We start from the raw sequence: 13,049 nt of genomic DNA on the forward strand, positions 1-13,049 counted from the left end.
TCCACTTAACATCAGTGCAATAGCACAAATGTAAACCATTTGTGTGACTTAGTTAAATTGAATTTGTATATATTGCTAATTTCTATTGGTTAGTTTTTAAATTTTATTCTACCAGAGCAACAGTTAATAGTCTTGGTTATTTGACATATAGCTAATAGTCTTGGTAATTTGACATATAGCATAAGGAATTGGTGCACTCTACAAAATATTTAGAGACTATGGTTCCTTGTTTTAAAAAGAAAAAAATATAATTCGTCAAATGTTGTATCTATATGCAATGATACATTTTGTGGACACTTAACTGACCATTTGTCATTGTATCCTTTATATTTGTTTTGATTTAAGTGTGTGTGTATATGGTTTTTTTTTTTTGGGATACATTTATTCAGTGCGCGCGTGTCTGTTGGGTTCACCATTACCCTCCTTTTGCAGTCTAGTTGCCCTATGACTTTGTAGCTGCACAGCTGGCATTTATATGATTTCACATGACACTTTCTTCTTCCTGAGGTTGGTTTCAGTGGGTTGGGTATCGGATGCCGGCGCTCTGTATCTCCTCGGTCAAAATCCCACCGCCGCCATCCCAACAGGGTTAGGATACTGACACCTGTCAATGCCTAACCATAATCCTCCCCCTAGTGCCTAACTGCCCCCACCAACCCCGCTACTTACCTTCGGGATGCTGGTGTCTGTATTCTTGCGCAGGTATTCTAAGCATCGGCATCCCCTGTGTTAGGATACTGAAGGTATCCCGGTTTCAGTCTTGGATAGTGTACTTTTTTGTACATGCATGTAACCACTGTGAAACAGAATGGGTATACACTGGCACAGTATCTGCACGATTTGGGCAAAACTGAACGACAGATCTGTGTATGCCCGATTGCGTGCTTCCACAGGTCGCATGCGACATGGTGAAATTGGCTGTGTTGCATAGCCAATCACATGATATTGCATGCAGTGCTGTGTAGTTTAATGAAGGACGGAATGAGTAATTGTTCATGAAATCTTTCTAGTGTGTACCATCAATCTTGTATGGTCCAGGGCGAAGGGTAATCAGCCCGACAATCGGCAAGGTTGCCGGATATTGTACTGTGTACCCACCCTAACATTGAGGCATAAGGAGACAGAATAATATATATTTTTTAATGGCTGATATCCCTGTTTATCTGTACAGTTTATAAGAGTGCAATTTCTAATAAACAATGTAGTTTTGGCTGCAAAGTCATGCCGTTTCCGCTGTACTTCCTGATCTATACATTAGAAAGGATCAGTTAGCTGGTGGTAAAATGTGAAGAACCTGTGAAACTATTCTTGTGACCACTTTAGTCTGTGCTGAAAGCTGACAGACTTCCCACAGTGATGCTGGAGCCACATGCTGCAATTTCACAGTTGATAATATTGCAGTGTGCTCTGAAAACAACTGCAATGTCTGATTATCAGGTACACTAAGTAAGACTGCTAACGAGCTCTAGTTATGCTGAGAGCTATTCATCCAAAGTGCTTAATTATATCCAGATTTACTGCTGCATATGTGCATAAACTGGACCGTATTCCTGCCTTCCGGTTTTTAGGTAAATTTTCAGGCTCAGTCCTTGTCCTTGTGTGGCTATCCTTAGATTCCTAGGAGTGCAGTGAGCATGCTCCTGCCAGTATATGACGTCCCCAGAAGACCTCAGATTCATGCTGTCATATAAAAAGGTGCACTCGGGAAAAAAAAATCACATGAATGTCTCCTGTTTATTTGATTTCTGAGGAATTGTTTAAAGGTGACCAGTCCACTTTAAGTTTAGTTTACTTTATACTTGAATGTAGTGTTTATTAATTTTAGCCCTTTTATGGTGCAATTTTCATAGTATTCCACAATTGCTTGTGGCCATGTGAACTGTAATCCTGTCACTTTGAAGCATAGTTGCTATTTCATTTTTAATTACTGCAGAAAAAGTTCTGTAGTTTGCCTGCTAAGCACTTAAATACTGTGCATAGAGCACAACACATGCCGTGGCAGCAATTCCTTACTGTCTGAAGCCTTTTTATTTATTTATTTTTTTCCATTTGTGGAAAACCTCTCTAGTTAACCCATTTCCGTGGTTTGGTTTGAGCGGTCATTGTAATCCATGTGTGTTGATATTATTTCACAATTTCGGGAGTGTTGTTCCTTGTGTGTGCATTGGACCATGGGCACATATTAAATAAAGTTGAAAATTATTGGAAATGTTTTTTTAAAAGTTAAATATTTTATTTGAACCGCTCATCATAAATCATCTGGCCTTCTATAGCAGCACTAGTGCAATTAGTAAACACAAATGTACTTATACCTTGGCAGACCTTGTGATGCTTTACATTGATTATGCATTTGCATACAAACTATTTTTAAACCAATCCATTGTTGGCGAGACAGTTCCATGAAAAATGTATGCTCACCTGGAGTAATACTTTTGTAATCCATTCACTTTCTATTTTGATTATGTCTGTAGGAGCACCCCAATGTGACAGTTTTTAATTGATTCCATTCTCTAGGTTAGGCCTGGCAAACCAGTGGCTCTCCAGCTGTTGTGAAACTACAAGCCCCAGCATGCTTGACCAGCTGATCTGTGAAATTGTATGCTGGGACTTATAGTTTCACAACAACTGGGGAGTCGCTAGTTGGCCAGGACTGCTATAGGTCATTTCATTGTGTTTTTTCTAGGGTGGGCAGGGCGGCTCTCAGATAGGGGCACTGCATGTGCCGGAAAAAGGCATGGTTACTAGAAAAGGGGCATGTCCTTGAGATACACACCCTTTTCATCACTGTTGGGGAATTGCCCAGCACTCAGGAGCAAGCAGCCGGGAAAAGCCGACAGCCGGAGTGAGCTTAGACAGCTCTGCAGCCTGTCAGCGTGGTGATCATGTAAAAGTCATCGCGAGGACAGCAGGGGGGCGCTGGTATAGGGGCAGGGCGCAATTTGTAATTTTATCATTAGATTTTGTAAACCAATTGTTTTAGTATGGATTTCCACTTCAGCTACCTATAGCATTATCAAGTGGTAAAGTCAGTATATTTTCCCAGGCATTTCTTGTGGATAGACCTATATACGTGGCTGGTGAATGTTGATGCATATTGTGTGCTATGCAGATGTTAAGAAATAAAGGAAAAACTTGCCTGCTGGTCAGTACTCTGTATTTGCTACTTGTGATAAACATTGTAACTCCCTGATACTCCTTGCTGCTTCCACACACGTACAGGACATTCAATTAGCCACTGACTTAACACAGGAGCTAATAACCCCTGGTAAGTGCCTGGAGCTACCCTCCTGAGGTTTGAGCAGAAATCTGACTCTGTGGCTAGTTGGGATGTTCCTGCAGGCAGTAATTGGATTACCTGGGCAATTAACACGGGAGCTAACACTTTGCAATAAAGTAGGGTACACACTATAGATTAGATTCCATTGAACGGACGATATATCTATAGTGCAGCTGCTAGTACGTACAGCGGATATGTCTGTGAAGGACGTCGTTCAAATATTGCTGATCTGCTGTGCAGCACAGCAGGTGAAGATTTGTCTTACAGATATACCTCCATCTGCTGATGTGTATGGACGACCTGCTGGTCACCCGTACACATGCTGCAGGGACCCAGCGGTAAGTGACAGCTTAAACAGGAGCAGGCAAACTTAAATGCCCGACCAGTTGTGACGACGGACCGGCACACTTACCAATCGTTGGATAGGTCAGCCGTTGGCCTAGTGTGTATCCAGCTTAAGTCGCACCGCTAATTTCGTTTTGCTCTTTCTTTTGCTTTGTTGCAAGGGTTTCCTACTCCAGTCTTTACCTACAACGGGTCATGTTTTTAGGATTTCTGTCTGTGGAAACAGATGGGGCAATTATAAGCCTATCCAAATAACTAAACTCATTTGTGTATGAATAAAGATATCCAGAAAACGAGCTTTTGGGGTTCATGAAGATATGAATTAAAAACCACTGCTTTAGAGTTTACGATCAAAGCTTATAATATTGTACGTTTCCTTGGCTAAGTATTAGTTTTCTGTAGATGTGCTCGTTATGGTGTGTTTTGGAGCGTACACACGGTCAGATTTGTCAGACTTGTCAGATGAACGACTGAACGATTAAACGATTTGGACGATTTGACCAAAGTTTTGAACGATTTGAACGATTGAACGATTTTTGACTGCATTAAAATGAATGGAATCGTCCAAGTCTGACTGCAAACCCATCAGATGTCAGATATCGTTATCTGACAAACGGGAACGCGCATCGTTGATCGTCCATCGTTCAGGCATGTCAGATATGAACGATTTTCCTTCAGATATGAACGACTTAACGATTTTTAAATCGTTATCGTCCATATCTGAAGAAAAAATCTGATCGTGTGTATGCACCATTTGGCATAATTTATCCGGCTCTAGTTAATCATTCATGCCCTCCTAATTCTGTGGGCGGAATTCAATTGTTTCCAGCCCCCTTCTCGCCCGACTGAGCTATTCAATTGTTGCTCCTGTCGGGCGCGATCAGTTGCCAGCGCTCCATTTCAGCTCGCAGCCCCAGGGGGGTGCGAGCTGAAATGGGCGAAAAGTGACCTGTTTGGGCGCCCAAACGTCTCTTTTCGCAATCGCGCCCAGCACTTTGGTCTGTGGAAGCCGGTTTACGCTGCTAACCCCGACCACTTTGGGGCGCGATCAGCACAAACAGCAGTAACAATTGAATTGCGCCCTGCGTTCTCCTATCACTTTAGACGGGAGATCCGGACCGCGAAAACAATTGAATACTGCCCTGTGTGTAGCATTGTCTCTCTGGCTGCTGAGCCTTACAGTCAAGGGTCCGTGTTAGTCAGTGTATGCCGGCATCTGCTAATGTTACCAGTGTGTGTCATGTGTCTACTCTGCTTCCTCTCCCCACACAGTGCTCAATTATTGCTTTATTTATCTCAGTTTAATGGGGTTTGTTTTTTCTGTTCATGGTAAATAAAAAGGTGATGTTTGTAATGTTTTAGCCTTGAAGACATATACAAATAGCTTGTTTGTTCCAGTGTTAAAGCCATAACATGAAAGTTCCATGGGAAAAGGGTAAAATAACATAAATGGTTCATGTTCATAGCCTGCATAGTTGTGATTGTGACTTTCTAAACAATGAAGTTCATTTTGTTTTCCTTACTGATCAAATGTCAACAGTCTATTTTAGGGGCTGTAAATTAAATCAATTATAGTGTACTGAAGCAGGAGATAACAGCTTTCCTCATAGGTTACAGTACACGTCTTGTATTCATAGCCATCACGCCATATTTCTTTTTGAAGTTTTGTAATGTTCCATTGATTTTTATTGCCCATTGGTCACTCTTCTAGTGCAACAATGGCTTTTTCAGCTACATGTCACGATCTTTCACTACAAAGTTTCCAGCTATGTAGAAACTGCTGTGTTCAGTGTTCATTACAGTCAAGTTCCAGGTCATAAAAAAGAACATTACATCACTGTTATTGTGCTATTCACTTAGATTAATATATATTGATCCTATTTGTAAAGACTCTCATCAGGACTGTTCTGCATACCCTTTGTGCAGTGCTTTATATAGCTGTCTCTCATTTGGAGCAGACGTCAGGGAAAAGGGCATTCTAGTACATTTGCTGCTGGAGATGAATTTTGTTACATGTCTTTAAATTCCTGATTTAATTCCCTATTTGTATGTTCTATAGCTTTTGTTACCATACCTGTTGTTAGAACATGTTGAATGTAACTAAACTTGATTTGTCTTTCAAACATGGCTCCTGCTATTACAATACCGTAATTTAATTGCCAATGTGTTTTCTGTATCTTATATTCTAATATGTGGGCTTTCTGCTGTTTAAAAGAAAGTGATCAGAACAATCCAGTGCGTCTGTGCAGTGTGGCATCACTACATTCCTAGGCGATTTGGAGCTTATCTTGTAAGCTATTTGTAGTACGGATTATTGCAAAGTAGCAATGCTTACAAAATAGTCCCCATTGATTTTTGCAATTTGATTTAATCTCCCCATGTGCCAATGAGACCTGCTAGTGGTTTTTAATAGATTTAGGTGGCAGGATTACCTCTGAACATTCTATATCCTCATGGGAAAAAGTCCACCAAGTTGAACCTATTGTCAATGTTAAGGTGAATTATGTTGCTGCCATTGATACTTATCCTATTATTCAAATCAATTAACTTGTTTATAGAGGTAGTTGTCTGATTATTTAAATTTTTATAAGGAAAAAGTCTAAACAAGCAGGACTTTTCTGTACGTTTTGCAGAGCCTGACCTTTATCCTAAAATCGACCGATTGAGACACAGTACTTAGAAACTATTAACACGTCTAATGTTATATGTCTTTCATCTCTGCACTTGAATATTTGTGCAGTTTGCGAGCCATTCACCTGTGAAAAGCCAGTGTGTGTGGTCAGCCTACCACTGTAATAAGTAGAAGTTCTTGTTTGGCCAGATTAACACTTCAAAAGACCTCACAGAAGACAAAGTAACAGGCTATTCTGTACTTGACTGACAAATTATGTGGTGATTTGTATGGAAGTGTGTTTGCAGAACTTTTCTTTTAGTTTGCAGGAAAATTTGTAGGCGTCTTGTATCCCTTCTGCATGATGTTTGCAGACATTTATGGTTGGTCAGTGTGTGGGTGTTTGTTCCTCTTTGTCTTAGCATATGTTAGGCCACACATCTAAGGACACTCTATGCAGAAAAACCACACAGGGAATCATTCTGCTGTAGTGTGACAAGTTGAAGTGCATCTTCTCTAATTTACTATGCGAGTTAAGGGGCCTATCCATTACACGACTTTTTGAACGATCCGACCAAAACCAGGAGGTTTTGGTCGCATTGTTTAGAAAGTCGTCTAATGAATAGCAAGCAGGGACCAGCGAAGTGTGTGCACACTGGGTCCTTGCCGACCCCGACTATCTATGGAACATGCTGGTCAATCTGACGACAATTGTCAGGTTCCACCTATTCCCAGATAGGAGATCAGGATCCTGCATTAAAAAACGTTCAGTGAATGCCGTTCAGTGCGGGCACCGAACCTGGCGACTTGAAGGGCTGCATATATATTTATTGGCTACTTTTTATTTTTTAACTCTGGAATGTTAACATTGTTGGAATTCTTTTCATGTTTTTTAAAGAGTAAATCTGATAACATGATTTGGTGTTATACCAAGCTTTCTGAATATCTGCAATCTGCATAATTTACCAGAGTTTATTGCATATAATTGCTAGCACTTCACAATTCGGCAGCATCAGGAAATGATTGATTCAGCTTTTATGGCTAATGTACAAATCTTTGACATCTGCTGTCTGAGATCTCCTCGTTCTAAGAAGAGATTATCCTCTATATATTTGACAGACTGGAATAATTAAAGCATGGTGTCCTGCCTTCAGTTTACTAGCTAACTTCTGTAATACACTGTACAGCTGTCACTTAATCCATAACGTATTTCATTAACCCCATTTATGATCAAGGACTGCATTTTGTTAAATAGCTAACAATTGTGTTTTTTTCTAATCGCATTGTCTTGTTTTCTTGGTACAATTTAGACAATTTCCCCTTTGGACATCCATGTGGGGGTTAGCGTTAGGTTTGGGGGGGTTAGATACCCCTAGGGGGGAGGGGTAGGGTCAGGCGCCACTGGGGGCGAGGGTTAGGTTTAGGCACGAAGGGGGGTTCAGGAACTAACGGGGAGGGTTAGGGTGTGGGGAGGGTTAGGGTTAGGCTACCAGAAGGGATGGTTAGGTTTAGGGGGGAGGGAAAAGTATACTTACCTGACCCCTATCGGGATACCAACCATTGGGTTGCTGCTGTTTGTATTCTGACAGGAGGCATCCCGACAGCCGGCATATCGTACCGATTCCCATTAAACATGTAGAGGATGTCACATGAGTGGCTTTCAAAATGTTAGGTGCAGTGTTTTGGACAAATGTCCAAACTGCACAGCGTTGCTCTTCAATTGAAACCTTCATTATGTTAGAGCAGCTCAAATCACAAACAACACTTTAAGCATGCATTAAAATCTTCAAGCTGTCAGTGCCGCTCTTTTCCAGATGTGATAAAAACTAGAAAATGAGGCATGCAAATTTTCTAAAGCTGGTGGAGTGCAAACTTTAATGGCGCTTTGTGATACTACCCCATAATAGAACACCCCTGGACTTTTCAACAGCAGTGTCACTTTTGTGCTGTGTTTTTGTCCAGTGTCAAATTGTGAGACTAGCGTAGCACACAAAGGGGAATTCCAGCAATGCAGGTCTATGGTCTGAGATGTGCCCTTTCAGAGTTAATAGGGTCTGCATTACCTATGATTGATTCTGCTTTCAGTATCCTGGCAATAGAGAAATGCAGATTGCATTTACATTACAAGCTCCTGAGAGCTTTTGTTTCACGTAAACTCTAACTAAACACAGCTGTCAAAGGTATTTTCTTCTGTGTTAAGTAAATTAAGATTCTAGGTCCCTCATGTTGAAGAAAATAAAATTTCAAATTAGCTGTGTTATTGTCACTCAGTGATCGCGCTGAGTCACAAAATACGTGGGTCCCAGGGACCCTTTACTTGAAAATAAATATAAAATGGGGTCCTACCTGACAATTTCTGGGTCCCTTCATAATTTATGCTTCAGAGCTCCCCATATGCCCCTCCCCACATACAATCTACATATCCCCAGATACCCACAGCAGTATCGGACCTCCCCACATGGCCCTTAATTCAGGGCTTGACAAATTTCTCTAAAATCTAGGAGCCAGGATGAAAGTGGAGGAGCCAGACCACAGTTTTCCCCCCAAAAAATGACGAGTGAGTAGCACAGCTCTGTGTGTTATGCAACTGTTATACACCCTATACTAGTCCACAGAATGGTCACAGTTGAATGGATATAGTAACATGGAGGCCTCTTCACTGCTCTGCACAGATCCCCTGCTCCACTCTCGAGTAATAATGGACCACGCTTCACATAAAACAATGGTGCCAGTACAACAAAACTCCCCTGCTCTTATGGTCACACCACTATCCCTCTGAAGCTGCTCCGCAATCCCTGGCCATGCATAGACCCTACTACTGGAGAGCTCGATGCAGCCGGAGATAGGAGATAGGAGACAGTAGACAGCCAGGACGTACATGAGGATCAACGTAGGCTGGGACAGACAACAGGGATCAGAGCAGGCCAGGATGGAGAGGAGTAGTCAGTGCAGGCTGGGACGGACACAGGCACAGCAGTCACCGCAGTGCGACACTCAGCACATGCACTCCTGTGCATGATATGAACACCACAATACTATAGGCACGATTTCTGCCACAGCTGATGAGGATCTGCTTACTCCCTCACTGCAAAATCTGGTAGCCAGGTAGCAAAATCTGGTAGCCATGGTGACCTGGCCTTCGGGATTTGTTGAGTCCTGCCTTAAATGCATGTTTAATGCCTCCATGATCCTACATGTGATATAACTTGTCTGTACACAAAACCTATAGTGAATAAGACATTTTGTAATAGGGCATATTTATCAAAAAATGTGCGTTTATATCCCAGAAAACACCAGTTTTTGGAGGTGGTACGTAAATATTTAAAATTACAAGGATGTATTTACAGGGGACCACAGCAGATATTCATATCATCTGCTGTAATCCCCAATTTTCAATCTCAAAAGCAGCCCTCATGCTGAATTTAATTCTGGAGCTTGGCCCCTGTAGCCAAAGCCATCTTCACATGGTTTTAGTCATTATAGCCTATGGGTTACTCTTCACACATCTAATGGGGAGAGGGATCCGTAGGATCCCTCCTCTGTAATGGCTGCTTTGTATTAACATGCACACAACAGCTCATCCTTCAGGGGATTCATACATGTGCCATAGTCAGACATGTGGTTCTGTTTGGTAAAGCTGACACTTCATTGGTGTAGGTCACACACAAGAAAAGGGAAGACATTTTCCCAATTGACCAAGTCCTATCTCAGTTGTAGAGGATTAGATGGTGATCACTGTGTAGGATTTTTTTTGTGGCTGGAGTACTGAACACAGAGGAGGACATGTCTGTGCACACCAAAGCAGAGCCGTGGCTACATATTCACGTTCCGTCACATAGTAGTGCCCATTATTCACTTTACACCACACAATATTGCCCCTTATAACACATTCTGCCACACAGTAGTATTGCCCCTTATACATTATGCCATGCACTGTTTTGCACCTTATACATTATGCCACGCACTTAGTTTTGCCCCTTACAACACATTATGCCATGCATAAAGTTTACTTATTATGCTCACACTCTCCCTTACATTGGTGCAAAGTCATTTCAATGTGATGTGTGATGGAGGTACTGACACAAATGAGTGATGTGTACATCTAGAAGGACATATTGCTTCCTTAGAGCAGAACTAAATTCTCTGAGTTCTAGACTATGTAAGATTGCAATGATTATTTGAATAGCTGGTAATACTGAAGAAATTGTACCACAGAGCTTAAGGTGTTGATATATAATAAAACACAAGGTGAGCTAAAATAGTTGATAATGCCTTTTTTAGTCTCTGATGCTCTTCAAAATTGTTAAACTGTGGGGAGAATTCAGTTTTCGCTGGCGGCTCTGACTAATGGGTGCCCAACAGAGGGATTCAGTTGTTGCTCTGTTCTGGCGCGATGGGTCACAACTCTCACCTGAGGGGGCGAGAAGAGATTGGTTTAGCTTTTTTACACGGCTAAACCCGGTCTGATTGGGCGCGACAAGTGCAATAATTAATGGGCGCCCAAAAACACTTATATTGCAACAATGGGAGCCCATTAATTAGCGTGTCTTAAAAAACAAGTGAATCACCCCCATTATGACTCTACACTCGTTATGGCCAATGGGTGGCCCTAGAGCCTTCTCCTTTTGGCCCCAGCTCCTTCCTGCTTTAAGGGTAGATTTGCTGCTTGTTACTTGTAAAACTAAATACTGTCTTCTGATATGTTTATTACAGATGGGTGTATTTCTTTGATTAAAGGTATTGTTTTAACTTGTAACTGAGTTTTAAGTGTAATGTGTGGCCCCTGAATTGTATTAGGTTGCCTTTTTTGCTGAATTATACGGTTAATATGGTGCTGTGATCCTGAAAATATGGTGCTCTGTGGCTTATTTATCATGCCATGAAAAACTTAGAGAAGTGGAGAAGTTGCCCATGGCAACCAATCGGCTCCTACCTATTATTTTATAGGCTGTACTTGATAAATTTTACTTCAAAACTGATTGGTTGCCATGGGCAACTTCTCCACTGGTCCACTTTAAGTTTTTCACTGCTTGATAAATAAACCCCTCAGTTCCTGAAAGTGAAACCTGGGGTTTTGGCTAAATCTCTACAAATTAACAAGGTTACAATTCATTGTTTTGCTGATGTTTGTCACGTTTGAGCCAGTAGATGGATTGGATAATTTGGAATGGCAGAAACTTAAATACAGATTTAATTATAATTAAGTGGAGCGTAGTATGCTGGCATTAAATGCTAATGATATAACACAAATCTACCTCCTCCTCAGCTTCTGTACTATTTCATGTGACAACTGTCTTTTTGCTATCTGTACCAAAACTCTTCCTCACTCTGTCATCTCCTGCCTTTACTTCTGTAGCATCCCCCAAACTGGCATTTCCCTCACCCAGTTATCCTTGCTTAAATGCTGCAGCAAGACTTCCACTCCTAGGCGGTTCCACATCCTCCATACAACTTTGCAAATCCAATTCAAATTACTTACTCTCCCCTACAAAGCCCTCAGCAACAAGTGGAAGTAAGTATGTAAATAGATAAAAAAAATAACACTAATAAAAAAATATGTATTCATAACATCCCAAGGTTGGCACTCTGATGAGCTGATTAATGGAAAGCCTGGTGCCCTTCTCAATGACTAGCTCTACGTGCATTTGTAATATAACTTCCCCTGGAGTGGAACTTACAAAATAATGCAATAACGCGAGTTTTGTGGATATTGTGTGTGCATATATACAGATGTGTCCTCATACACCTAGCATCAATATGCCATTTGGCTCGACTGAGCATAAATGTTGCACCATGGTCACATTGCAGATGCAGGAAAACACCTTTCAAAGTGTACTAGAGACACTAGGCTCCGACTTTAACCACACAGGAATTCGTGAGAAAAAGCAGTAGAATGATCAATGCAATAGAAAAAGAACTACCAGAAGCTATTAAAACTAAATCCTATTTGAAGGACCCGACCAATATCATCAATAAAATTAAGACTCTTTAGGCTCGATTCAATTGACCACGAATTAAATAGCATCGGGAGGGAGCTCCCGGGGCTATTAAATTCAGTGCACTGTCAAGGATTTCTTGGAGGGGTGCGAGCAGAAATCCGACAATAGTACAGACGCGATGCTGTTTTCTGCCCTTAGCGTCGTTTTCTCGCTGGGAAGTTTAGTCGGAAGAATGCCCATTCTCGCAGCTAAACACCCTGTTTAAGGCGCGAGGAGCGTGAGAACGGGCATTCCCCGAACACAGTGTGCGCAGAATTGAATAGCTCTGGAAGACTGCTATTTTGGTGGTCTGACTAGGACTTTTGCCGTTTTACACGGCAAAAGTCCTAGCTCTATCTGGGAGCGACATACGCAAAAAGGCATATGTGCCCAAAAACAATTGAATATCACTTTAGATAGGATATTGGGCACAAAAAAACAATTGACTTGCCCCCTGTGTGAGACCAGCGGCTATACCTATTTTCTCTCCAGAGATTAATCTTACCCATGATTGAAAACCTGTCTTGTATATCCCGTGATAAACACCTAAAACCAATATCAATATATTCATAAATAACGATTTTTTTTTTTTTTTTTTTTTAATGATCCTCATTTTTTTAGATTTTCTTAAAAATTGAAGGAGGCTATTTCACATGTTAGCGGCAAGAAAGCACATAACAAATAGTTGTATGCCATTCTTACCATTCTGTTGTAAAACCAAGTTTTAGAACGCAGTATGACTGATTTTCGACACCTAGAGGTGTGCATCAAGTATGATATGCCGTATTGGTGAAAGTACATGGCAAACGCATTGAAAATGCACAACACATGCTTTGGC

General features: G+C 41.3%; 1 protein-coding gene across 1 annotated transcript in view; it reads left to right on the plus strand.

Annotated features, from left to right (window-relative positions):
• The window catches only part of DIPK2A (divergent protein kinase domain 2A), a 66,607-nt gene that overhangs the window by 4,224 nt on the left and 49,334 nt on the right, over positions 1–13,049 (plus strand). The gene's annotated exons all lie outside the window — the stretch shown is intronic.

The sequence above is a fragment of the Taudactylus pleione genome, unplaced genomic scaffold (genome assembly GCF_031769625.1).
Source record: "Taudactylus pleione unplaced genomic scaffold, aTauple2 ptg000120l, whole genome shotgun sequence".
Classification (NCBI taxonomy): Eukaryota; Metazoa; Chordata; class Amphibia; order Anura; family Myobatrachidae; genus Taudactylus; species Taudactylus pleione.